This window comes from Dasypus novemcinctus, chromosome 19 (assembly GCF_030445035.2).
Source record: "Dasypus novemcinctus isolate mDasNov1 chromosome 19, mDasNov1.1.hap2, whole genome shotgun sequence".
Taxonomy (NCBI): domain Eukaryota; kingdom Metazoa; phylum Chordata; class Mammalia; order Cingulata; family Dasypodidae; genus Dasypus; species Dasypus novemcinctus.
In genome coordinates this window covers 77,668,586-77,693,862 of record NC_080691.1, presented here as the reverse complement: position 1 = coordinate 77,693,862, position 25,277 = coordinate 77,668,586, and the positions used below count along the sequence as shown (strand labels likewise).

General features: G+C 36.2%; 1 pseudogene; it reads right to left on the bottom strand.

The window, feature by feature from the left end:
* Window positions 1–15,954: 15,954 nt before the first annotated feature.
* On the bottom strand, window positions 15,955–24,521 carry LOC101431390 (vomeronasal type-2 receptor 116-like; annotated as a pseudogene).
* Window positions 24,522–25,277: the final 756 nt, after the last annotated feature.

Below are 25,277 nucleotides of genomic sequence, written 5' to 3'. Positions count from 1 at the left end.
CAACAAAGCTTCTAGAACTTATAAATGAGTTCAGTAAAGTCGCAGGTTATAAGATAAATGCACAAAAGTCAGTAAAATTTCTGTACACCAATAATGAGCAATCTGAGGAGGAAATCAGGAGTCAAATACCATTCACGATAGTAATTAAAAAGTCAAATACATAGGATTAAACTTAACTAAAGAGGTAAAAGACTTATATACAGAAAATTACACAACACTGCTCAAGGAAATCAAAGAAGACCTAAATAAATGAAAGACTATTCCCTGCTCATGGATAGGAAGACTAAATATTATTAAGATGTCTATCCTACCAAAACTGATCTACACATTCAATACAATCCCAATAAAAATCAATACAGCATTCTTTAATGAACAGGAGAAAGTAACTATAAAATTTATTTGAGAAGGAAAGAGGCCCTGAATGGCCAAAGACATATTGAAAAAGAAAAATGAAATTGGAGGAATCACCCTACCTGACTTCAAAATATACTACAAAGCTACAGTAGTGAAAATAGCCTGGTATTAGCACAAGGATAGACACACTGACCAATGGAACCAAATTGAGAGTTCTGATATAGATCCTCATATATAGAGCCATATGGTATTTTACAAGGCCACCAAACACTCTCAACTGTGAGAGAATGGCCTCTTCAAAAAATGGTGCCTGAAGAACTGGATATCCATATGTAAAAGAATGAAAGAGGATTACCAATTTACACCTTATACAAAAAATCAACTCAAGACGGATCAAAGACCTAAATATAAGCCCCAAGAAAGAAAGACTTTGGAAAGCAAAGTAGGGAAGCATCTACAGTACCTTGTAATAGGTAACGGTTTCATGAACTTCACACCCAAAGCATGAGCAGCAAAAGAACAAATTGATAAATGGAACTTCCTCAAAATTAAACCCTTCTGCACCTCACAGGACTTTGTCAGGAAAGTGAAAAGAGAGCCCACACAATGGAAGAAAATATTTGTTAACCATATATCTGATAGGAGACTTATATCTTGCATATATAAAGAACTCCTATATCTCAAAAATAAAAAAGACAAAGAGCCCATTTAAAAAATGGGAAAAAGATTTGAACAGACACTTCTTCAAAGGTGATATACAAATGGCTAAAAAACACATGAAAAAATGCTCAAAATCCCTAGCTATTAGGGAAATGCAAATCAAAACAACAATGAGATACCATCTTACTCCCATAAAACTAACAGCCATCAAAAAATCAGAAAACTACAATTGTTGGAGAGGATGTGGAGGAATGGGAACTCTCATCCACTGCTGGTGGGTATGTAGAAGGATCCAGCCATTCTGGAGGACAGTTTGGCAGTTTCTCAAAAAACTAGCTATAGATTTGCCATGTGACACAGCAATTCCACTGCTGGGTATATACTCAGAAGATCTGAAAACTAGGATACAAACTGATATATGCACACCAATGTTCATAACAGCACTATTCACCATTGCCAAAAGTTGGAATCAACCCAAATGCCTATCAATTGATGAATGGATAAATAAAATGTGGTATATACATACAATGGAATACTACTCAGCTATAAGAACAAATACAGTACAAACACATGTGATAACATGGATGAATCTTGAGAACCTTATGTTGAGTGAAGTAACCCAGGTATTGAAGGAAAAATACTACATGATCTCTCTGATATGAAATAAGTAAACCAAGTTGTCTCAGAGAGCTAGATACTGGATGTTAAACTTTAAGGTATTTGGAGGGTAGAGGAAGGTTATGAGTTGACAGCTACTTGGGTGAAATCTATGATAAGCTGGAGGTAAGTGTACAGGGAAGGGATAAAATGGGGGCATAGGGATATCTTTGGGTGGGGCTGCACGGGCTTTAGGGGTGCTAGGGATGGCAGGATGTGTCAGATTGCCTAAGAAATTGGGCAGAGTGTAAGGGGAACATTTGATCACGGGAGATTAACAGGTATGTGGTTGAAATTGTGGTGCAGAGAAAACTCTTCAGAGAATATAATATGGAAGGTTGCCTATTTGGGATGCATAAGGGGGTGGGCATCTGACACAGGGAAAGCTTCTGGGGGGTGTGTGAATTCTCATTTTGTCATAGTGGATTATATCATTGGGTGGAGACCCATACAATGAGAGTGAAGGTATACCCACATCTTGGAGAGGACTGATGTTCTCAAACAGAGGAAATTGTATCTTTGGAGAGAATCAGTGTCTCCCAATGGGTTAGGGCAGTCAAGTATGCCAAGCCCTCAACATTTTTGCAAGTATCTCCTAATATGTTCCCTCAAGTAATGAAGATTGATTGTCATGGTGGGCCCTGAAGGGAGGGGGAAAGAGATGTTGAATACATGGAATCGGGGTAACTGTGGGGCAATGAAAGTGTTCCACAAGATCATGCCATGATGGATATAGGTCATGTTAAATTACAACAAAAATGTATAAAAGTCTATAGGGTGGGGTTGAATGGGACCTCACATATATATTTTTAATGTAATATTATTACAAAGTCAATAAAAAATAAAAAAATTAAAAAAAAAATTAATCTAAAAACAAAGAACTGTAAAAAAAAAAAAAAAAAAAAAAAGTCTATAGGCTAAGATGTAAACCATAATGTAAAACATAAGATAACAAAAAATTTAGAAAATTGTATAGTCTAAAATATAAACCATAATGTAAACCGAAATGGAACCAGGTTTGAAAGCTATTGTTTCAATATCTGAACATTACCTGCAGCAAATATAATATGAACATGTAAAAAGATCACTGTTGGAGAAGGGACAAAGTGTTTGATATTGGATATGTGGGAGTAACATATATTGTATATGTGAATTATTGTGACTTAAAACTTATATCAAGAGAAACTTAATAATCAAGGGGAAAAAAAGAAAGGAGGTAGACACTGAGGAAGAAATGGAAGAAATTGCCTTGCCACTGTACATACAGGGCAACACCTTTAGAAGTGATGAAAGGCAAAATGTCAAAAACAAAGCTTTTTCACTTTTTCATTTCTTTGATACCCCAATTTATTTTTCCTTTATTTAAGTTTTTAAAATTTCTGTGTATTCTCTATCTAACCTTTAAACCCATCAGTCTATTCCATTTTTCTATTAATGGAACCTGGCAATATATTGGGCCCCCTTTTTGAGGAAGTTTTGGACTACAGAGAGGTTCAACTATGGTGGGGGAGGAGCATTTGTGTGGGGGGCACATGGTTGGGAGGAAGTTGTCCAGGGAATTTATACAGGGCACATAGAAAAGTTTGCATATTTTCATACTGGTTTAAGTTGGAAATAACAGATGAGAGAGTGCCGAATTCCTGACAAGAGAATCTCTATCACATTCCCCAATGGAACAACAACAATTCCCCAAGTGCAATGGCAAAGACCAATAAAGATGGATGGTCCAACAATGAGCCCTTGATACTGATGGCTCCGATTATGAGCCTGTGTGACTGAAATATGAACTAGGCCTATAGCTGTGGGGTGCCTAAGAGTTACCTCCTGAGAGCTTCCGTGTTGCTCAAATGTGGCCACTCTCTAAGCCAAACTCAGCATGTAGATGCATTGCCTTCCCCCCAGCATGGGACATGACTCCCAGGGATGAGCCTCCCTGGCACCAAGGGATTACTACCAAGCACCAGCTGAGGTCAACTCAGACCAGCAGAATATCTCAGCCTACATTTAATATCAGGTGTTAAAATCTGCTTTTTGACTTTGGATTAAAAAGGGAAAAACAGAAAGGACAAGTGAGTTTATATGGCTAAGAGTCTCCAAAAAAGATTCAGGAGGTCATCAGGGCATAATGCTTATGCATGCCTCAGCAGGGTACCAGAGATAGCCAATGTAGATGGAAACCCAGGTGCTGGTTCTCCTGAGGATTGCAGAGACCCATAGGTTCTATGGTCAAGGCAGATGGCTCTGGAGTTCAGGGCCATGTCAGTTGGCCCTACTTTGGAGTTTATGTTCCTGTGTGTGATGAAGTTGGACTCAGATATAACCTTTATACACATGCCTCCTCTGTTACTTTTACAGGACCTGTGGTCAGCCTTTGGGTTGGTGTGTACCCAGGAGACCTGAATCTCTGAACTGTCCATGTGATGGCCAGGCCCTGGGCCTCAGCAGACTTGCAGATCCTACCCTCTGGTTTCTTGGACTTACCCTGGCCTGCTGACAGGGAAGTGAAGAGGGTCAACCACCACACCAGGTATCCAAGAGTGCCTACAGCTGCAGGCAGGAGTATTGCACCCATCATCCATGTGGAATCTAAATCCCTTCTTGATGTAGAGTGGGACTGGACATAGGCATCCCAGGTCCACAAAATGGAGGAATAGAGTATGGATTAGAGTGGACTTACTTGTGTTCTGCTGGGGAACTATTGTGATTAGTAAGGGAAGAAATTATAGTAGTGAGTTGGAGAGGGTTGCCATGGTGGCTGCTGATGGTCAGGAGAGGGAAGAAGATATATTGTGGGGGCATTTTCAGGATTTGGAGTTGTCTTAGGTTGTGTTGCAGGGACAGATGTCCTGTTGTGGGCCACTGGGAGGACTGGGAGAGTGTGGACTACAATATGGACCACTGTCCATGTGCTGCAGGGGTTCTCCAGAATGTATTTGCTGGGTATAGTGGAAGTGCCACAATGATGGAAGATTTTGTTGATGTGGGAGGGGTGGCATGGATCGGGTAAGGGGTATATGGGGACCTCATATTTTTTTTAATGTAACCTTTAAATAAAATAAAGAAAAAAATAAAATTATATTTAAAAAGAGACCTTATATGAATAACCCACAGCCAACATTGTACTCACATGTTGAAAAACTGAAAACTTTCCATTGATATCAAGAACAAGACAAGGATTCCCACTGTCACTATGCTCATCATGTTTTCATGCTAGAGGTTCTAGTTAGAGCAATAAGGCAAGAAAAAGATATAAAAGGCATCTCAATGAAAAGCAAGAAATAATACTTTTACTATTAGCAGATGATATGATCCTGTACTTAGAAAGTCCCAAAAAATCTACATTGAAGCTGCTAGAGCTTTAAAAAACTTCAGTAGTGATAGGATACAAGATCAATATGCAAAATCAAGTGACATGTCCATGCAGTAATAATGCTCAATCTGAGGAGGAATTCAGGAAAACATTGTATTTACAATGACAACTTAATCAAATATTTAAGAATAATGTTAACTGTGGAGGATGTAAAGCAGTTGCATTTAGAAAACTGCAATGCATTGCTGAAAGAAATAAAATGAAATAAATAAATTAAATAAATTAACATCAATCAGAAGACTAAATTAAGTCATTAAGACATCAATTCTACCACAATTCATATCCAGATGCAATGAAATCTCAATAAAAATTCTACCAGCATTTTTAAACAAATGGAAATCACAATTATCAAATTTATTTTCAAGGGTATATGTCCCTGATTAGCCAGAAATATTAAAAAAAAAAAAGTGAATTGGAGGACTGTCACTTCCTGACTTTAAATATTACCTAGCTATAAATGTGGAAACAGACCCTCACATTTTTGGTCAAGGGATTTTTTTTTTAACAAATCAACTTTATTGACACATTAATAAAACATAAATCCCTCCAAAGTTTAAAAATCAAATGGTATTCGGCATAATCATATATTTGTGCACTAATCATTTTGATCATTCTTAGAGAACTTTCATTATTCCAATAACAATAATAATAAACAAACAAAATTCATCTCTAAATCTGTTTATGGTTCTCCTGCCATACATAACTGCAGGGTATGTGCATTTGTATTTATATTTTGTGAAAACAGTCTTCTATATACAATATCACCCATATTTGTATTTTACATGAGGTTTAATATCTTATATAGTTCCATGTTAATTTTTATCTTTCTTTCTTTTAACATACATAATCTTGGACCTCTCATTTCAAGCACTGCCATACTCAAATAATAGCTCTGCTAGTTAAAAAATAAAAACATGATATGCTTTCACCTTTTCTATGTGCTTCTAAAGTTTTGCGATCTTTTTGCCAATTCTGCATAGACTGACCCTCAGTTTTCCTTTGACATTTCAATTTTCAAAATGTATTAATTCATAATAGTGCAATCATACAGTATTTGCTCTTTTTGTTCCGGTTTGCTTTATTCAACATAATATCCTCCAGGTTCATCCATTTTACACATTTCATGACTTTAATTCTTATTTCTGCTACATAATATTCCGTTATGTGTATCCAACACAATTTCTTTATCCATTCATCAGGTGATGAACACCTGAGTTGTTCCCAACTTTTGGCAATTGTGAATAATGCTGCTATGAACATCAGAGTGCAGATGTCTGTTTGCATCTCTTCTCTGAGTTCTTCTGGCTATGTATCTAGTAATGGTATTACTGGATCACATATCAAGTCTATATTCAATTTCGTTAAGAACTGCCAAACAGTACCCCACAGCAGGCATACTATTCTACATTCCCCAAAACAGTGAATAAATGTTCCTTACTCTCCACATTCTCACCAACATTTACAGTTTACTGACTTTAATAGCAGCCAGTCTTACAGGTGTGAAATGACATCTCGTTGTAGTTTTGATTTCCATTTCCCTAATAGCTAGTGATGTTGAACATTTTTTCATGTGCTTCTTTGCTGTTGGTAATTTTTCCGTGGACCATTGTCTTTTTAAGTCTTTGGCCCATTTTTTAGTCAGGTAGTTTTTCTTTATATTGTTGAGTTGTACGATCTCTTTGTACATTATGAATATTAAACCCTTATCAGATATATGATTGCCAAATACTTTCTCTCATTGAGTTGTCTGCATTTTCACCCTTTTGGCAAAGTGCTTTGAGGTGCAAAAGTGTTCAGTTTTCCAGACTCCCCTTCTATCTGTTTTTTCTTTTGTTATTTTTCTTTGGGTGTAAAGTTTAATACACTACCACATACCACAAGATTTTGAAGATACTTTCCTACATTTTCTTTTAGGAGTTTTAGGATATCACTTTTATATTTAGGTCCTTGGCCAATTTTGATTTAATTTTTTAAAATATAGGAATTGAGATAGGGATCTTCTTTTTTTATGTTGGATATTCATATCCATTTCTTCCAACCCCATTTGTTGATTAGACTTTTATGACCCAGCTGGGATGGCTAGAACACCTTGCAAAAATCACCTAACTGTAGATTTAAGGATCTATTTCTGAATACTCAATTCAGTTCCAATGGTCACAGTACCATACTGTTTTTATGACTGTGGCTAAGGCATAAGCTTTTGTTTCTTAATCAATTTTATTGGTACATATTAATAAAGCATACATTTTACCCAAAGTGTATAATTAATGGTATTTGCTATAATCACATAGTTGACATTCATCACTTCAATTATTATTAGAGCTTTTTCATTATTTCAATAATTATAATAATAAACATAAAAACAAACAAAAAAATTCATCTCATCTCAATATCTCTATCATTCCCCCACTGTACTTAGCTGCTGTTTCTGGCTATTCTATTCAAAGTGTATAATCAATGACTTTTAGTATAATCACAATGTTGTACATTCATCATCTCAAAAATTTTAGAAAAATTTATTTACACCAAAATGAAAGCCTCCACACCATTTGGCATTCCCTCCTTAGACTTGTATAGCCACTGATCTCTTTTCATCTTTATAAATTGGATTATATTTACATTTTATATAAATGGAATCATACAATATGTAGTACTCTGTGTCTAGTTTCCTTCACTTAATATAAAGTGATTTTTGGTGTGATGTTAACATTGTGTAGTATTAACTTACATTTGTTAACCTTCAAAGAAAAATGGTCTTATATATGCAACTCTACCCATATTCATATTTCACAGAATATTTTTTATTTCACATAATAGATTTAGCAAACAATAGGGCAATCATACATTATTTGTCATGCTGTTTCTGCCTTGCTTCACTCAACATAAAGTCCTTCAGTTTAATCCAAGTTTTCACATGTTTCATGACCTGATTTCTTATCACTGCATAATACTCCATCATGTGTATACTCCACAATTTGTTTATCCATTCATCAGTTGATGGACACTTGGGTTGTTTCCAACTTTTGGCTATCATAAATAACACTGCTATGATCATCAGTGTGCAGAAATCTATTTGTGTCACTGCTCTAAGTTCTTCTGCTTGTGTACCTAGGAGAGGTATTTCTGGGTACCATGGCAAGTCTATATTCAACCTTGTAAGTAACTGCCTAACAGTCCTCCATATTGGCTGTACCATTCTGCATTCTTCCCAACAGCGAATAAGGGTTCCTATCTCTTCACATTCCCTCCAACATTAACAGCTTTTTGATTTTTGAATAGCAGGTAGTCTAATAGGTGTGAAGTGATATCACATTGTTGTTTGGACTTGCATTTCCCTAATCACTAATGATGTTGAACATTTTTTTATGTGTTTCTTTGCCATTTGTATTTCTTCTTTGGACAGCTATCTTTTCAATGCTTTTGCCCTTTTTTTAAAAGATGTTATTTTTTTGTCTTTATTTATATTTTAAAGTTACATTAAAAATATGAGGTCCCCATATACCCTCCCACCCCCATCACCCTAGTCCTCCCACAACAACAACCTCCTCCAACATCATGGGACACTCATTGTACTTGGTGAACACATCTCTGATCACTGCTGTACCACATGGTCAATGGTCCACATTTAAGTTTACATGCTCCCGCAGTCCACCCAGGAAAACTCCAAGTCCTGAAAATACCCCCAAATCACATCTCTTTTTCCCACTCCCTGCCCCCAGCAGCCATCGTGGACACTTTCTCCACCTCAACGCCACATTTACTTCCATCAGTAATCACAATCATTGCAGAATAGAGCATCAGCAAGTCCACTCCAATCCATACTCCATTCCTCCATTCTGTGGACCCTGGGATGGCTATGTCCACTCCACCTCTGTATCAAAAGGGTGCTTAGATTCCACTTGGATAATGGATGCAATTCTCCTGTTTGCAGTTGTAGGCACTCTTGGTTCTCTGGTGTGGTGGTTGACCTTCTTCACCTCTGTTAGCTGGCTGGGGTAAGTCCAATAAACCAGAGGATAGGAGTTGCAAGTTGGTTGAGGCTCAAGGCATGATTATCACATGGACAGTCTGGAGATTCAGGTCCCCTGAGTATACACCAAACCCAGGTGCCAATCACAGGTCTGGTAAAAGTGACAGGAGAGGCTTGTGAACAAAGATCACATCTGAGTCCAACTCCATCACACTCAGGAAGACAAACTCCAAAGTAGGGCCAACTGATATGGCATTGAAGTCCATCTGCCATGACCATAGAACCTGCGAGTCTCTGTAGCCCTCAGAAGAATCAATACCTGAGGTTGTATCTACTTTAGCTGTCTCTGGTACTCTGCTGAGGTGTGCCCAAGGACAACCCCTCTGATGAACTCTTGGCCTTTTTTTTGAGACTCACATCCATATAAACTCATTTGTCCTTTCCATTTCCCCCTTTAATTCAAGGTCAAAAAGCATTTTTAACTCCTGATATTACATGTAGGCTGAGATATTCTGCTGGTCTGAGTTCACCCTTTTATTCAAGGTCATTCTCCAGCCACATCATCAGCTGATATTTGGTAGTAATCCCTCGGTGCCAGGGATGCTCATCCCAGGAGTCATGTCCCATGCTGGGGGGTAAGGCAATGTATTTACATTCTAAGCTTGGCTTCAAGACTGGCCACATTTGAGCAACATGGAAGCTCCGAAGAGGTAACTCTTAGGCACCCTGCAGCTCTAGGCCTAGTTCTTATTTCAGGCACACCAGCTCACAAGCATAGTCATTATTATCAAGGGTTCATTGTTGGACCATCCTTCCTTATTGATCTTAGCCGTTGTGTTTGGCAGATTGTTGCTGTTCCATTAGGGAATGAGACAGAGCTCCCCCAGCCAGGAACTCAACATTCCCCCAGCCATTGTTCCCAACTGTAACCACTATGAAAATATCCAAACATTTTTATGCACCCCGCATATATGCTCTGGAGAACTCCCTCCCAACCATGAGCCCCCCACCAGTAATCCCCCACACCAGTATTCCACCCCTGGCACCACTGAACCCCTCTTTGGCCCAAAACCTCCCTGAAAATGAAGCCAAATATATTGCCAGGTTCCATTAATAGTAAAATGCAATATATGTGATGGGTTTAAAGGTTAGATATAGAATACATACTAATTTAGAAAAAATAAAGTAAAAATAAATTGAGGTATCAGAAATTAAAAAATGAAAAAGCTTTATTTTTGATGTTTTGCCTTCCACCACTGCAATAAGTATTGCCCTGTATGCACATCGGCAAGGCAACTTCTTCCATCTCTTCCTCAGTTTCTATATCCTTTCTTTTTCTTTTTCTTTTCTAGTTATTAAGCTTGTCTTCACAAAAGTTTTAGACCACAGTAATTCATATATTCAATATATGGTACTCCCACATATTCAACATCAGACACTTTGTCCCTTCCCCAGCAATAATCTTTTTACATGTTCATACTATATTTACTGCAACTGATGTACAGATATTGAGACAATAGCTTTCAAACAAGGTTACATGGGTTTACATTATGGTTTATATTTTAGACTATACAATTTTCTAAATTTTTAGTTATCTTATGTTTTACATTATGATTTACATTTTAGCCTATAGGCCCCTATACATTTTTGCTGTAATTTAATATGTCCTATATCCATCCTTGCATAATCTTGTGGAACACTTCCATTGCCCGCAGTTACACTGATTCCACCTATTCAATACCTCTTTCCCCCTCACCTCAGGGCTCACAGCAACAATCACTCTTCACTGGTTGAAGGGCCATTTTTAGAGATACTTGCAAGAATGTTGAGGGCTTGACATGCTCGACCCTAATGCATTGGGAGCCACCATTTCTCTCAAGAGATACAATTCCCTCTATTTGAGATCATCAATCCTCCCTAAGATGTGGGTATACCTTCACTCTCATTGTATCAGTCTCCATCCAGTGATATAATGCATTATGACAAAATGATCACTCACATACTCCCTAGAAGCCTATCCTGTGTCAGACTCCCCCCTTTAAGCATGGTATCCCTATGCCTCAATTTTATCCCTTCCCTGTATAAATACTTACCTCCAGCTTATCCTAGATTTCACCCAGGTAGGTGTCAGCTCACAACCTTCCTCTACTCCCAAATTCTTTTAAGCCTATCATCCGGTCTCTAGCTCTCTGGGACAGCTTGGTTTACTTATTTCATATCAGAGAGGTCATGTAGTATTTGTCCTTCAATGCCTGGATTACTTCACTCAGCATAAGGTTCTCAAGATTCATTCATGTTATCACATATGTTTGTGGTGTATTTGTTCCGAAAGCTGAGTAGGATTCCATTGTATGTATATACCACATTTTATTTATCCATTCATCTGTTGATGGGTATTTGCCCATTTTTTAATTGGATACTTTGTCTTTTTATTGTTGAGTTTTATGATCTCCTTATATATCATGGATATTAAACACTAATAAGATATGTGATTGCCAAATACTTTCTCCCTTTGAGTCAACTGTCCATGCACTGTTTTGACAAAGTTCTTTGAGGTGTAAAAGTATTGAATTTTGAGAAGGCCCCATTTATCTCTTTTTGTTGTTCCTGCTGTTTATACTTTGGCTGTAAGGTTTAAGTAACAAACCTACCTTAAGATCTTTCTTTAATATACTTTTTCAAGTTTTTAAAAAGATACTGATATAAACATATAAACGAAAGTAAGGAATGGGTAAAGAATTGTGAGCCAACTGAAAAGAATGTGCAGGTGCCTGGAGTCTTCTTCCCATAGGCACCAAGGAATGTTGATTGGGGTCTGATCAGTGGAGGATGTGCTTGATGGCCGTGCCTGCAGGCACACAGATAGCTATGTCAAAACTCTCCCATGCACAGTTTGCAAGATTGGCAAGGGTTCTGTGACTCAGAATCCCTTAAAAGAGGCAGCCCCAAAACTGCCAGTGGACGTCTTACCCAGGAAAGGATGCTTTGCCTGGTGTTGTATTTTACCCAGAACCTTGTATTGCATTTTACCCAGGACCTGGTACATTTTACCCAGGGTCTGGTGTTGTGTTTTACCCAGGACCTGATGTTGTACTTTACCCAGGGCTGGTGTTATATTTTACCCAGGGGCTTTTGTTGTATTGTACCCTGGGAGAGATTGTTGTTAGTATGCATTACCTAGGTATTGTCCCAATCAGGTTGTTGAGTGGGACTTCCCATGCTTCATAAAAGACCAGATGTTGTTGTGACCCCTGTTTACTGAGTTTGTATATACATTTGTCATTACTTACTATCTTATTAACTATCTGGTGGCTTGTGAATTTCCACAAGAGTTGGACCCCTCTTTGTTGCTTACAGACCACACATTTTATTAGTTATTAATAAGCAGCTATTTCTATGTCCTATTTTGACTTAAATATGTATTAATTGTTTTAGTGAGTGATTGTACACATACTTTCATTTCTCCTTCATGTTATCTATTTGACCTATTTCATTTAACTAAATAAAGCTCTCTTTTAGTTAGTATTCTAAATTTCTGCCTCTTAATTAGCAGAACAGACGCTTAGATTACATAAATGTTATATAAAAATGTAGGGGATTCCCATAGGCCCCATTCTATAACCCACCTACACTTTCCCATATTAACAACATCTTTCATTAGTGTGGTACATTTGCTACAATTGATACGTTACATATGTTACAATATATTGCACATATTGGGCATTGCCACTAAGTATGGATTATAGTTTACAGTATAGATTAAACTCTCTTCCACTCAATTTTGTAAGTTACAACAAGATATAGAATGTCCTGTACCTGTCATTCAGAACAATTCCCAAGTCGTAAAAATGCCCTCATATTACACCTATTTTTCCCTTCCCCACCTCTCGGAACTTAAGGTAGACACTACCTCCACATCAATGGTAAAAAATCTTCCATTGCTTAGTGGTTATGACAGTTTCCCAAGGGAGGGGAAGGGAAAGAATGGAGTAGATGGAACACAGAATGTTTTTAGGCCATTGGAATTGTTCTGCATGAACTTGCAATAACAGATAAGCCATTTAAATTTTGTCAAATCCTATAAAAATACACATATACAGTCCAACATTTAAATCATAATGTAAATCATTGACCATAGTTAGCAGCAATCCTTCAATATTTGTACATCAGTTGAAACATATGTACCCTCCACATGTAAAATGTTAATAGGGGATAGTTGGAGAGAGTCTTGGGTATATGGCCATCCCCCATAGTATCTTTGTGACTTTTCTGTAACCTAAAGCTTCTTCGAAGATAAATCCAGAAAAATAAGACTACTATATATAAATGATAGATCTTAGAGTGATAAAGATAAAATGAATTTTTTTTTTGTTTTTTTTTTCATATTTTATCATTATTTTTATTTTCTTATTGAAATTTTGGTTATTTTTTTACTTTGTTTTGGGGAGGTTTTGGATCACAGAAGTGTCACACTGTGGCAGAGGTGGATCACATGGGGGGTTATTGGGGATGGAGGATGTGTGGGGAGAGGGGTTTCTGGGGCATGTCTCTAGGGCATATGAATATGTTGAAATGTCCATGGGGTATTGTCTGGGTGGGTGGAGATTCACAAATTAACTGAAAGAATATTGAATTCCCATCCTGGGGAGTCCTGCTACAATCTCTAAGAGATTTGCAAGAATTCCCCGAGTACGTGGGCAGTGCCTAGGGAAAGAGTACTGTCCATTACATGAGGCCCTTGATACTGATGATTGTTTTTATGAATTGTTTCTTCTGAAATTGAAACTTATCCTAATATTGTATATTGCCTGAGAGTTATCTCCTGAAATCCTCCTTGTTGCTCAAATGTTGTCCCTCTCTAAGCCAAGCTCAGCATATAAATACACTACCTTCCCCCTGTGTGAGGCATGTCTCCTGGGATGAGCCTCTCTGGTACCAAGGGATTATTACCAAGTTCCAACTTATAATGCATCTGGAAAAAGACTTAGACAAAATGGGGAAATGTTACACCCAATTGAGATTTTATGGCAAAGAAATTTTGAATTGTGTCATAAAGTCATTCTAGAGGTCACACTTATGCACAGAGGTCACACCTTTGCACATAGTCCAACTCTGTCACACTGGGGAGCATAAATTACAATATTGCACCCACTGAGAGGGCACCATACTTCTAACATGTCAGTCCTGACTATAATATCTGGGTGTCTCCAGAGTCTACAGGAGTTCAGCTATTTGAAGAAATATTTTCTTTGATAGTCAATGAGATTCTACTGAGATATGCATAAACATAACCTCTTTTTTTTAATGTTACATTCCAAAAATATGAGGTCCCCATATAACCCCACCCCCTCACCCCACTCCTCCCACATCAACAACCTCTTTCATCATTGTGGCATGACCTCCCAAGTCATTTTTAAGTCTCATAGGTCTTAAGGTAAGAGCGATAAATCTTGAAGACCTTATGTTGAGTTAAGCAAGCCAGGTACTGAAGGGCAAAACATTACATGACCTCACTAATATTAATTAAGCAAATTGAGCAGACTCACAGAGCTAGACTCTGGGAGATAGGTTCATGGGAGACAAAATGGGAGAAGAGGGTTGTGAGCAAATGCCCATATGGTCAAAATCTATGAAAAGAAGGAAGAGTGTAGTTGTGCAGGAAAAGGACATTACAGTTGTGCACTGATTATGTTGAGTTAGCAGTGCTGGTCTGTGAGTGGGGTAGGGTGGAGATTGTAGGTTGGACTGTCCATGGAACTGGGGTAGGTTTAGGGGAGGAGCAGGTGAACTCTGGGGATTTGTGGGTATATGGTTGAAACTATAAAATTGGGAATGTTTTTTTGGAAAATGTATCAGAGGAGGGTTACTGGTTTAAAGTGTTGGATGTGGGGAGCATTTTGGAAAGAGTACACCTTAGGCACACTTTTAGGGAGTGTGTGAGTGTTCATTTTGTCATATTTTGTATCAGTGAGTGGAGACCTACATAATGAGCAGGAAGGTGTTGGACTCCCAGCCTTAGTAGTCCTGCTATGTTCTTATATAGAGGGGCAGGAGACTCCTGAGAGCTCAGGCAGTGCCTAATAGCGGAGAACAGGCCAGTATGTGGCTCCTGAGGGGAAGGGGAACAAAGAATAGAATAAGTGGAACATGGGATATTTTGAGAGTGATGATATCATTCTACACAATCTTGCAATAATGGATACAGGTCATTTAAATTTCACCAAAATTTATAAGTGTATGGCCCAAAATGTAACACATAGTGTAAACCAATGACCATGGTTAGTAGCAATGTTTCAATATTTGTTTGGCAGTTGTAACAAATATGCCATCCACATGTAAAATGTTATTAATAGCGGAAAGGGGGAAAAAAGGGTGATGGGTATATGGGAATCCCCTATATACTATATGTCACTTTTCTGTTAACTTAAAGCTATTTGATGACAAAATGAAAACAAATAAGACACTGGGAGAATAAATGGAAGAAAATATCACTGCACATACAAGACAACAGCTGTTACAGTGATGAAAGACATGTCAACATTTTTATTCAAAATTGTTAAATATATTTTTTGTTTTATTTTTAAAACTGTCATTTTTATTTCATCTTATTCATTGTGTTTGGTTATTTTGTTGGCTTAATTTTTGAAGTTTTGGATCACAGAAGGGTTATAAATGTACCATGGGAGGATCATTGGTCTGTGGTGTCAGTAATTGGGGATGCATGGGCAGAGGTTCAGCTGGGACTTACATATAAGGCATATAAGTGCGTTCAAGTTTTCATGGAGCATTGCTGTAGTGGGTGCAGATTCCTACAGTAGCTGAAAGAATATTGAATTCCCATCCTGGCAAGTTCTGCCACGTTCTCTGAGAGAACCTTATTTATTTTTATAAACATATATATTAAAACTTAAGAAGGTTTATTGCCCCAAGAATATATTTTATATCATAATAAATACTGAGTGTTCCTATCTGGCCTTAGCAAGATAATATAGCACTTTGGGGCAAAGATGCAGCTTAGTAACCCAGCACTAGAGGCCAAGATGTAGAAGGTCTTCATGACTGCTATGACTTTCCCTTTGGTGCTGTGGTAGACAGGGAGAAATGTGACCCAAACACTGCAGAACACCAACATGCTGAAGATCAAGAACTTGTCTTCATTAAAGGTGTCAGGCAGGTTACTGGCCATGAAAGCTATAGTGAAGCTCTGCAGGGCCAAGCAGCCCAGGTATCCCAAGCACAGTAAAAGGCACTGGCTGAGCCCGTATTGTACTCAATAATAATACAGTCATGCTCAGAGTGTGCCTCTTTGTCAATGAATGGGGAATACATTCCCAACAAGATTCCACAGAGAGTCATCTGGATCAGGGAGCAAATGGGAATAAAAAAAGTTAGGTGCCTCTTACACCAAGTACTACCTCATTCTTCCACCTGGGGCAGTGAACTTGAATGCCAGAACCAGAGTTATTGTTTGGGCTGAGACAGTGGAAACAGCCATGGTAAACAGAATTCCAAATATGATTTGTCTAAGGATGCAGGTGGCTGTGTTAGGATGACTGATGAAGAGTAAGGATTAGAGGAAGCACAAGGTGAGGGAGATGAGCAGGATATAGCTGAGAGTCCCGTTATTGGCCTTGATCATGGGATTGTCTCTGTTTTATAAAGACCCCAAGAATAACAACAGTGAGGGCAGAGAAGTCAAGAGCTGTGCAGATCAGAGCCCTCCCCAAAGGGTCTCCATAAGCTAAGAAGGTCACAGATTTTTGGGGGCAGCAATTTCTCTCAGTTTGCATATTGATGATCTGGACACTTCACACACTAATCTGCATCTGGCAAGAAAAGCAGAGTGTCATCAGGCCAGCTTCAGTAATTTTCACATTCACCAGACCGAAAAGAATAACATTGGGCAATTTTAGTAAAATCTGTCCAGTTTGCACTGTTTTAAATAACCCTGCATTTTAACCAGCTTATTTTTCTTCCCCCAAACTTTCTCTTAGACCTCTGGCCTTCTTTTAGACATTCAGTTATTCAATTTGATAACATTTGCACTTTCATTCATAATTGAGGTTCCATTGTTTTCTTTCTTAAAATACATTTATTGGTGTATAACATATACTCATAATTGGAAAAAAATCATAAATGTACTGATTAATGAATTATGAGGAAATGAACACATGGGTAACACAGTGCAGGCTAAAGAGTATAATGTAACCAGACCCTTAGAAGCCCCTTTCCTAAACCCTTTAAATCATTTACTCTCCCTCAAATCCCCAAAGAAACTACCCCAATTTCTAACTGCTTAGATTACTTCTACTTGAGTCTTTTTACCAATATTATGTTTGTGAGATTCATCCATGTCACAGGATGTATATATAGTTCCTTAACTTTTAAATATATATTTTTTGTTACCTTTTACAGACACACTATATGCAGTAAACATCCATTCCTTCTTCCCTCTGCCCCAATCCCCTAGTAACCTCTTCACTACTTTCTGTTTCTAGGAATTTTTTTCATTCTAAACATCTAAGTGAAATTTCACTTGCTTATTTCAAAAAAATAATGTTTACAAGATTCTTCCATGTAGCAGCACATCTCAGAAATTCAGTTTTCCTTATAGCCAAATAATATTTCATTGTTAGTATGTACCAGAGTTTGTTTATCCATTCATTTGTTGATAGACAGTGGGTCACTTCTACACGTTGGCTATTCTGGAAAATGTTACTATAATCATTGTGCACAATTATCTGTTTGAGAATCTGTTTTCTCATTTTATGGGTATATACTTAGAAGTTCTATTACCTGGTCATTTGGTAATCCTACTTTTTAAGGAACTGATATACTGCTTTCTACAGTAGCTAATCTAATTTACATTCCCACCACCAGTGCACTAGAGTTCTAATTTCTCTGCATCCTTTCCAATACCTGTCATTTTATATTTTTAAAATATAGTGTTCTTTGTATGAAGTGGTATAATCCATTCTCTTATATTGCTGAATAGAATTCCATTATATTAATATGTCATCTTTTATTTATCTATTTACTTGTGATGTGTTTAGATTATTTATGTGTATTGCTTATTATCAATACTACTGCTATGAACATATTTTATACAATATAATACTATATTTTGGGGTCAGATAAGATACAAATATTCACCTTTGCTTGTAATACCATAGATTGTTCCAAAGAGTTATACCAACTTAAACTCTCAAAAGTAACATTAGAGTCCCAACTCATCCATATGCACTTTGACATTTGACACAGAAATTCTATTTAATGTTTGCTATTATGAGGGTATTTTTGAGTTATTTCATTATGATTTTTAATTATAATTTCCTTGTAACTAATTAATCTCAGCACTATATCCTATGTGCTTTACACATTTGCAGATGTTTTTGTACAAAGAGCCTGTTCATATATTATACCCTTTTTTTCTAATAGATTTTCTTCTTATCTTATTGCTTTGTAGAAGCACTCTGTACACCCTTGATGTGATTTCCTATTGACTAGATCTATTTGAAATATGTTGTTCAACTTGTGGCTTAAGCTTTCATTGATGAACAGAAAATAGTTTATTGATGTAGTTACATTTACTAAATTTTCCCTTTAGGGTTGATGCTATATCTGTCTTAATTAAGAAATTTTCATCTTCCAGGATGAAAATATTCATCTCTTTTGTGTTCCTTTAAGATTTTTACATTTAGAATTACAATATTCCTGATATTTATGAGCCTGTATGTGACTAGTTTGCTTCTGGATATACCATTTGATTTATTTTACTTCTTTTTTATTCTTATGCTGAAACCAAATTATTGTGACTTTTAAAAAAATGAAACAGGTAAAATAAGTACTCAAATTCCACTCTTTGCCCTAAAGTTTGTCTTAGTTAAGGTTTTCTCTTTTTTTTTTCATTTATTTGAATTATATAATAAGCTGTAATTGTCACACAAAAAAGTTGTGTTTGTGATAGCAATTGCATTGAATCAGTCAATCAGTTTGGAGAATATCGATACCTTTATAATATTGAGTCTTTTCATCTATAAATATGATTTATCCCCCCACTTACTTAGTCTTTGTAATTTTTTCTCAATGTTTTTCTATACTTTTATGTGAGAAGTCTTCCAAATCTTCCTTAATATTATTTTTATGCATTTGATGCTTTAATATGTTATAAATGTCATCTTTGAAAATTTCATTTTAGGATGCGCTATGATTGTTATATAATTTTTAGAAGCTTTTAATTTATATTACCCTTGTATTCAGACCACTACACTCAGTTTATAAAATCTTCCAGATGTTATACTTACAGAAAAATATCACTAGCAAATTGTGTCAATTCTATTTTATCCTTTCCAATAATTATTCCTTTGACTTATTTTCCTGCCAGTATTGCATTGGGCAGCATCCCCACTGTATTGTCAGTATATGTCTTAATATTGAGCATTTTTGTCTCATTCTTGATCTTTCAGGCCCAAAATGCTTCAATTTTGGACTATATAACGTTTACAGTAGTTTCCAGTATCTTTTAAGGGATTAAGAAGGCTCTCTTCTACACTTAATTTGATAAGGAATGTTTTTGTTGTTTGTTTTAAAATCATGAGTTGGTGTTGTATATTATTAAATATTTTTCTGCATTTGTTGAGATAACCGTTTCTTCTTTTCAAGGGGTATATGTAGTGAATTACCTTGCATAAATCAAAGTTTGTCATTATAAAGCCTCTTTATAATTATAGCTAGATTTAGATTTTATATTTTTTTAGGATATGTGAGTTTATTTTCAAAACTTTAAATTTTTAAACTTTTAATGGCATTATCACATTTTGATGTCAATGCTAAGCTCTCATTATAAAATGAATTGAGTTTTTTCATTTTTTCCTTTTTCTCTGGAAGAGTTTGAGTAAATGGGTATTATTTTTTTTTCTTTGAATGTTTGGTAGAATTTCCCAGTAAAACCATTGTTCTATATAGAAATTTATGAGAATGTTTTAAACTATGGATTCAATAACCTTAGCAGATATGAAACTTTTCAGATTATTCATTTTTCCTTGAACCATTTTTGGTAACCTTTATTTTTCTGGGAACTTGTGAATGTCATTTAAATTTTCAAATGAACTGGCATGAAGTTATTTATAGTATCCTTTTATGGTGTTAAAAATATCTGGACCAGAAGCTCAGGAGTTTGGGGCTCTGCCAGTAGGTTGGACTCATTTGTGGTTTTCCTACACATGGCTCTTCTGCTCCTTCTATATGAACCTATAGTTAGAACTAGACTTGATAGGTGTATGTCCAAGATACCTAAATCGTTGGGCTGTCCATGTACCAGTAGGGCCCTAAATCTCAACAGACGTGCAACAACTACTCTTCAGCTGATTGAACTCACCCAGGACACCCAACAAAGAAATGATGATGGACAATGACCATCCCAAGGAACAGAGAGAGTGTGCAACTGCAAGCAAGATAGTCCCATCCATCTGCCCATGGGTTCTAAGCCCCTCTCAATTAGAGGCAGACTGGGCATCACCATACCAGAAACTCATAATCGGAGAATGAATGATGGCTAGAGAAGGCTTACTATTATTCTACTATAGACTTATTATGATTCTAACAATGGAAACACTTATCATTTATGTGGAAGTAGTGGCCTCTGGAGATTCTGAGGGGAAGGAGAAGGAAAAATTGGTGTAATATGGGGTCCTTTTTGTGATATTAGAATTGTTCTGAATGATGTTGTTCTCATGGGTACAAGCTATTATGTTTTTGTCATAACTTATGAAATTGTGTGGGACACACTGTAAACTATAGTGTAAATAATAATCCATGCTTTGTGACATGCTCCAAAATATGTTTGTCAATTGTAACAAATGTACCATGCTAATGAAGGATCTTGTTAATGTGGGAAAGTTTGGAAGAGGGAGGGATTAGAGCATATGGGAATCTCCTAGATTTATATAATCTAGGGTATTTTTAAAAATGTATTAAAAATTAAATTAAATATAATTAATTTTTTTAAAAAAGCAATGGCTGAATCTAAAAAAAATTCTGCACAGATGACATAATATTAAGTCCTGGTATTATTTATTTTGCAAGTTTTCTTTTTCCTTAATATATCATTCTAAGATTTCATTGTTTTTTCTTCTTCTGGAGTTAGGTTTTGATTTTTTATCCTATCTATATTGTCTTTTATGAAATTTTAGTCTTATATTTATGATATTCTATCTACTGTTTTCCTCATGTTTAGTTTGCTGTTCATAGAGTTGTATCAAATAGAAGTTTAGAAATATTTTCATTTAGATGTACATTCTAAACAAGTCACAAATATATATTTTTTAGGATTATAAATTTTTTCTCTAGAGACAGTTTTAACTCCACTCCATAAGACTTGAAAGTTAGCATTTTCAATTTCAAAACATTTTTATTGAAATTATTTTAAACCATTAGTTGCTAAAATTTGTATTTCTGAATCTCCAAACATGTGGGAATTGAAGTTGGTGGCTACAGTATTCTTTATATGCATACAAATACCAAGTACTTAAATTTACCTTATACCCAGTGTAGACATGAATTATTTTCTAAAATTGTCTAAATGCATGACTATAGCATCAATCTCAACACATCTGAACAAACTGAAATAATACTAATAGTGAGTACTTTGGGAAATTAAACTACATATTAATCAACAAAAGAAAATTATGAATTTCCCACTATAGAGGTGATTCCAGTATTTAATATCATGATTAAGATTAATTTGAAGATGTTAATTATATTATGAATAAATCTTGCATATTGCATTTCTGTCTCTTTTCTACATCATGTCTCAGTCTCCATCCCAATATTCTCTGTGATCTTGTCACGCTGAACCTTTGTTTTCAAGTTCTCTGACTCTCTGAATAATATATGCAGTGGTGATTTCCTTTTTTTTTTGTCATTTATAATAATTCTGCAAGAATCTATTGCATCCCTCATTTATCTTACATAATATTAATGCTACTGCTTCTGAAAAACTCAATGAGACCCCTCCTTTCAATGGATTTACTGTTCTTTAGATCTCTGACTGTGCATTAATTGTAGGCTTTAAGGAAGGACATGAAATGTCTCTATGTTTTGTCTCCTTAATCAGCTTTTAACTAGGGGAGAGCAGAAACTGAATCCTACTCATTCAGGGTGTACTATATCATCATCATGTGGCACACCATAGAAATATTCATTTTAAAAATCAGTCACAACCAATCCAATCATCTGTTCTGCATGTAGAACAGTGTTAAGCATGGGAAAACTGAAGATGGTAAATATGCGTGCCTTCAATATAATCTAAATATCCTTTCAAACAAGATGGAAAGCAGGTACTTATAATACAATGTGCTAAGTTACAGGATAAGGATAAAACTTAGGGTTCTGTGGTGGGGTCAACAAGAGGGTTTCCTAGATATGATTTTGCCTACAATGGGTCTAAAGCAATGACTCAAATAAGCTAGAAAAGGACTGAGAAAGAATGTCATTTCAATGGGAAGTATTATTTATTATAAAAATTAAATTGCTAAATGAAGGAATAATTTTGACTCTGAGCTTTCTTCCAGATCTTTAAAAATTCCTTGTATGAATGGGGAATATAAAGGAGAGGTAGGGACTTCTTTGTGGACACACACTTACTTGTCTCATGGGAAATCTTATTATCTGGGTAAGGGGTGCAAAGAAAGCAGCAGACAACCTTTCCCACCAGAGAGATTTTCCAGAATCCAGGAATTCATTTCTCATTGCATACAGACTGGGGAATCTGGAAAGACAATCAAATAGGTATTTGTTAATATTTGTGACTTTAACTCTCCAATAATTAGACTTTCAGGGTTATTGGATCATCAACAAATTTAAATTTTAAATACTTAAATCAATTTATTTGACAAGATGTCATTTTCATTGTATTATGTGAAATATATAATAATTTAAAAATGTATGTTTGAACAAATGTGTTCTTTTCCATTCATTGGGTAGTTGGTAAGAAAAATTTTCAAAGTGAAATTTAAGTTGATAAATGCACAGATGTGGCCACTTGCGATGCAATAAGGAGGAAGAAATCCTCTGTGACAAGATTTTGATTATTTATGTGTAATACAAAGTATGGTGATTGGGTCATATACACCTCTGAAAATCCTGTGTTCAACTCTATAATTTCCTCAGATACAGACAACTGTTGGTGATGTATTTCTGAGGAAATGTGTCCTACTTTAAGTCCAAAAAGTTCTGGAAAATTCCAAAAGTTGAGAATGTCATGCCTGGCATCCAATTTCCTTGTCTCATCCAAATTCACTGCATCACCAGAAGGGTTGTTAAATTTGATGTTCTTCAGAAATGGGTGCAATAAAAGACATCATTTGTGAGGAAGTGTGCCCAAGAATTAGGGATATTAAACCAAATTGGGGAACATCCTGAACCTATGTAATTCTGGCTTCATAATAAAAATTTATCATCAGGATCCAATGAAATAAAACAAATAAAAGTGTATGAAGGACTAAATTATCATAGATTTAATAAATATATTTGCCATTTTCTGAAGAAAACTCCAAAGACAAGAGGATAAGATAATCTGTATGTGTGGAACACAGACAAATCTTAAGGAAGAATCAAATCTAACCGCAATCATTTATATCTGAATTCTCCCAGAGCATCATATTGCAAAGCATTGTTATAAATATCTAAAGTGGTGGCAGAAGTAAATGAAATAATGTATGTACAGTACCCAATACAGCTTAGGAAAGTAAAAAAAAAATAAACTAAGTTGTCTCCATGTTGTCATTTAAGAACTTTATGGAAGAAGTCTAGATATTTCCTATTTAAAACAATGTGGAAAGGATGTTGAGGTCCTTAATATTACAAAAAGCTTTGACTTTGATTCATGGCTCATTTCTTCCTTGTTAATGGCAACTGCTTTTTGGTGACCATTTCTACCTAGGACTATATTTTCCTCCTAGACAGTGAAACAAGTACATCAACTCCTGCACTTTTGGAGAGAGAACCCTAAATTATTTACTTAAGCATATACAGAATGCCAAGAACTCACATTTACAACATGTTCTGAAATACAAGTGCTTTCAAATGGAAGACTCATTTTCCGCCAAGGGTCAACCACCAACCCACCTTCTTTCCCACTGACTGAATTTCTACTCATCGTAGAAGGATTTCATGAAGGGTCTGAGCAATAGTATACACAACATTATGCACATTGTAACTTCCTTCATTCATGACCTTGTCAAACTGCCACCAAGGCAACCACTCCAAGGAGGTGTTAGAAGGACAATTCTCCAGTATGGTACAGTCAGATTCAGAAACCAAGCAATCAAGAAAGATAAACCACAATTTAGTGAGGTAAAAGTCTTCTGCATATTTGGAAGTGTTAACTATCGGAATAAATATTTTGAAACCATGTATCTCACCATGGAGGTGTGAAAAAATGAGAGTCGCATGGAACGAATCAAGTAAGAGGTCTCTCTCACTGGCTGTAAAATCCCATTGTGAGATCATCATCCAGACTTTCCCTATCACTAAATATTCCCTTCTCAAAAAGCTCAAGCCTATTAGTGAGCCGGAGTCACCATAAATGACAGCCACATTTACTGATGTTTCTTTGATCTGTATGTGATATTGCCAGTCAAATTACAAATATGACCTCTCAGTGATGGAAATCTTTTACACAAAAGCTACAGAGATTGCATTCTTATCAATCTCTCCTCTCAAGTCCTAGAGAAACTGAACACCTTTCTTGTCTTTTGAGATGAGCAGCCCCACCCAGGTCTAGCTGAAATGCAGAATCAATGAGACTATGCCAATGTTGAGAGATGTGTCTTTAGGAGCCATCTGATAGAGTGATAGAAACTAACCATCCTCTTTCAGGTGTGGGTCAGAAAGGACTGTGGAAGGACAATCTCAGCCCTGAGGAATATTAAGGAGCATTGTAAAGAGGCAGAAGGAAAGATTTTCTCTTCTTATTTTCCAATCATCTCTATCCATGATAGCACTCTAGAAATTAATTGACCCATCTCTGAGGTCTGGAGATCTCCTTTGTCTATTCCACATTTGCCTTTATTCCTGTTCCAGGTAAAGGACATTTACACATCTCACCAAGTCTCTGTATACTGGCAGTAAACTTTTAAAGATGCATAAACGCAATTCTCTGATTTGACCTTTTCTTTAAAGGCACCTAAAATGGCACCGAAGTTTACATTATTTCATCTCCTCTCCCCTCCACCCAGGCTTACCTGTGGAATTTTGTAGAGTTCC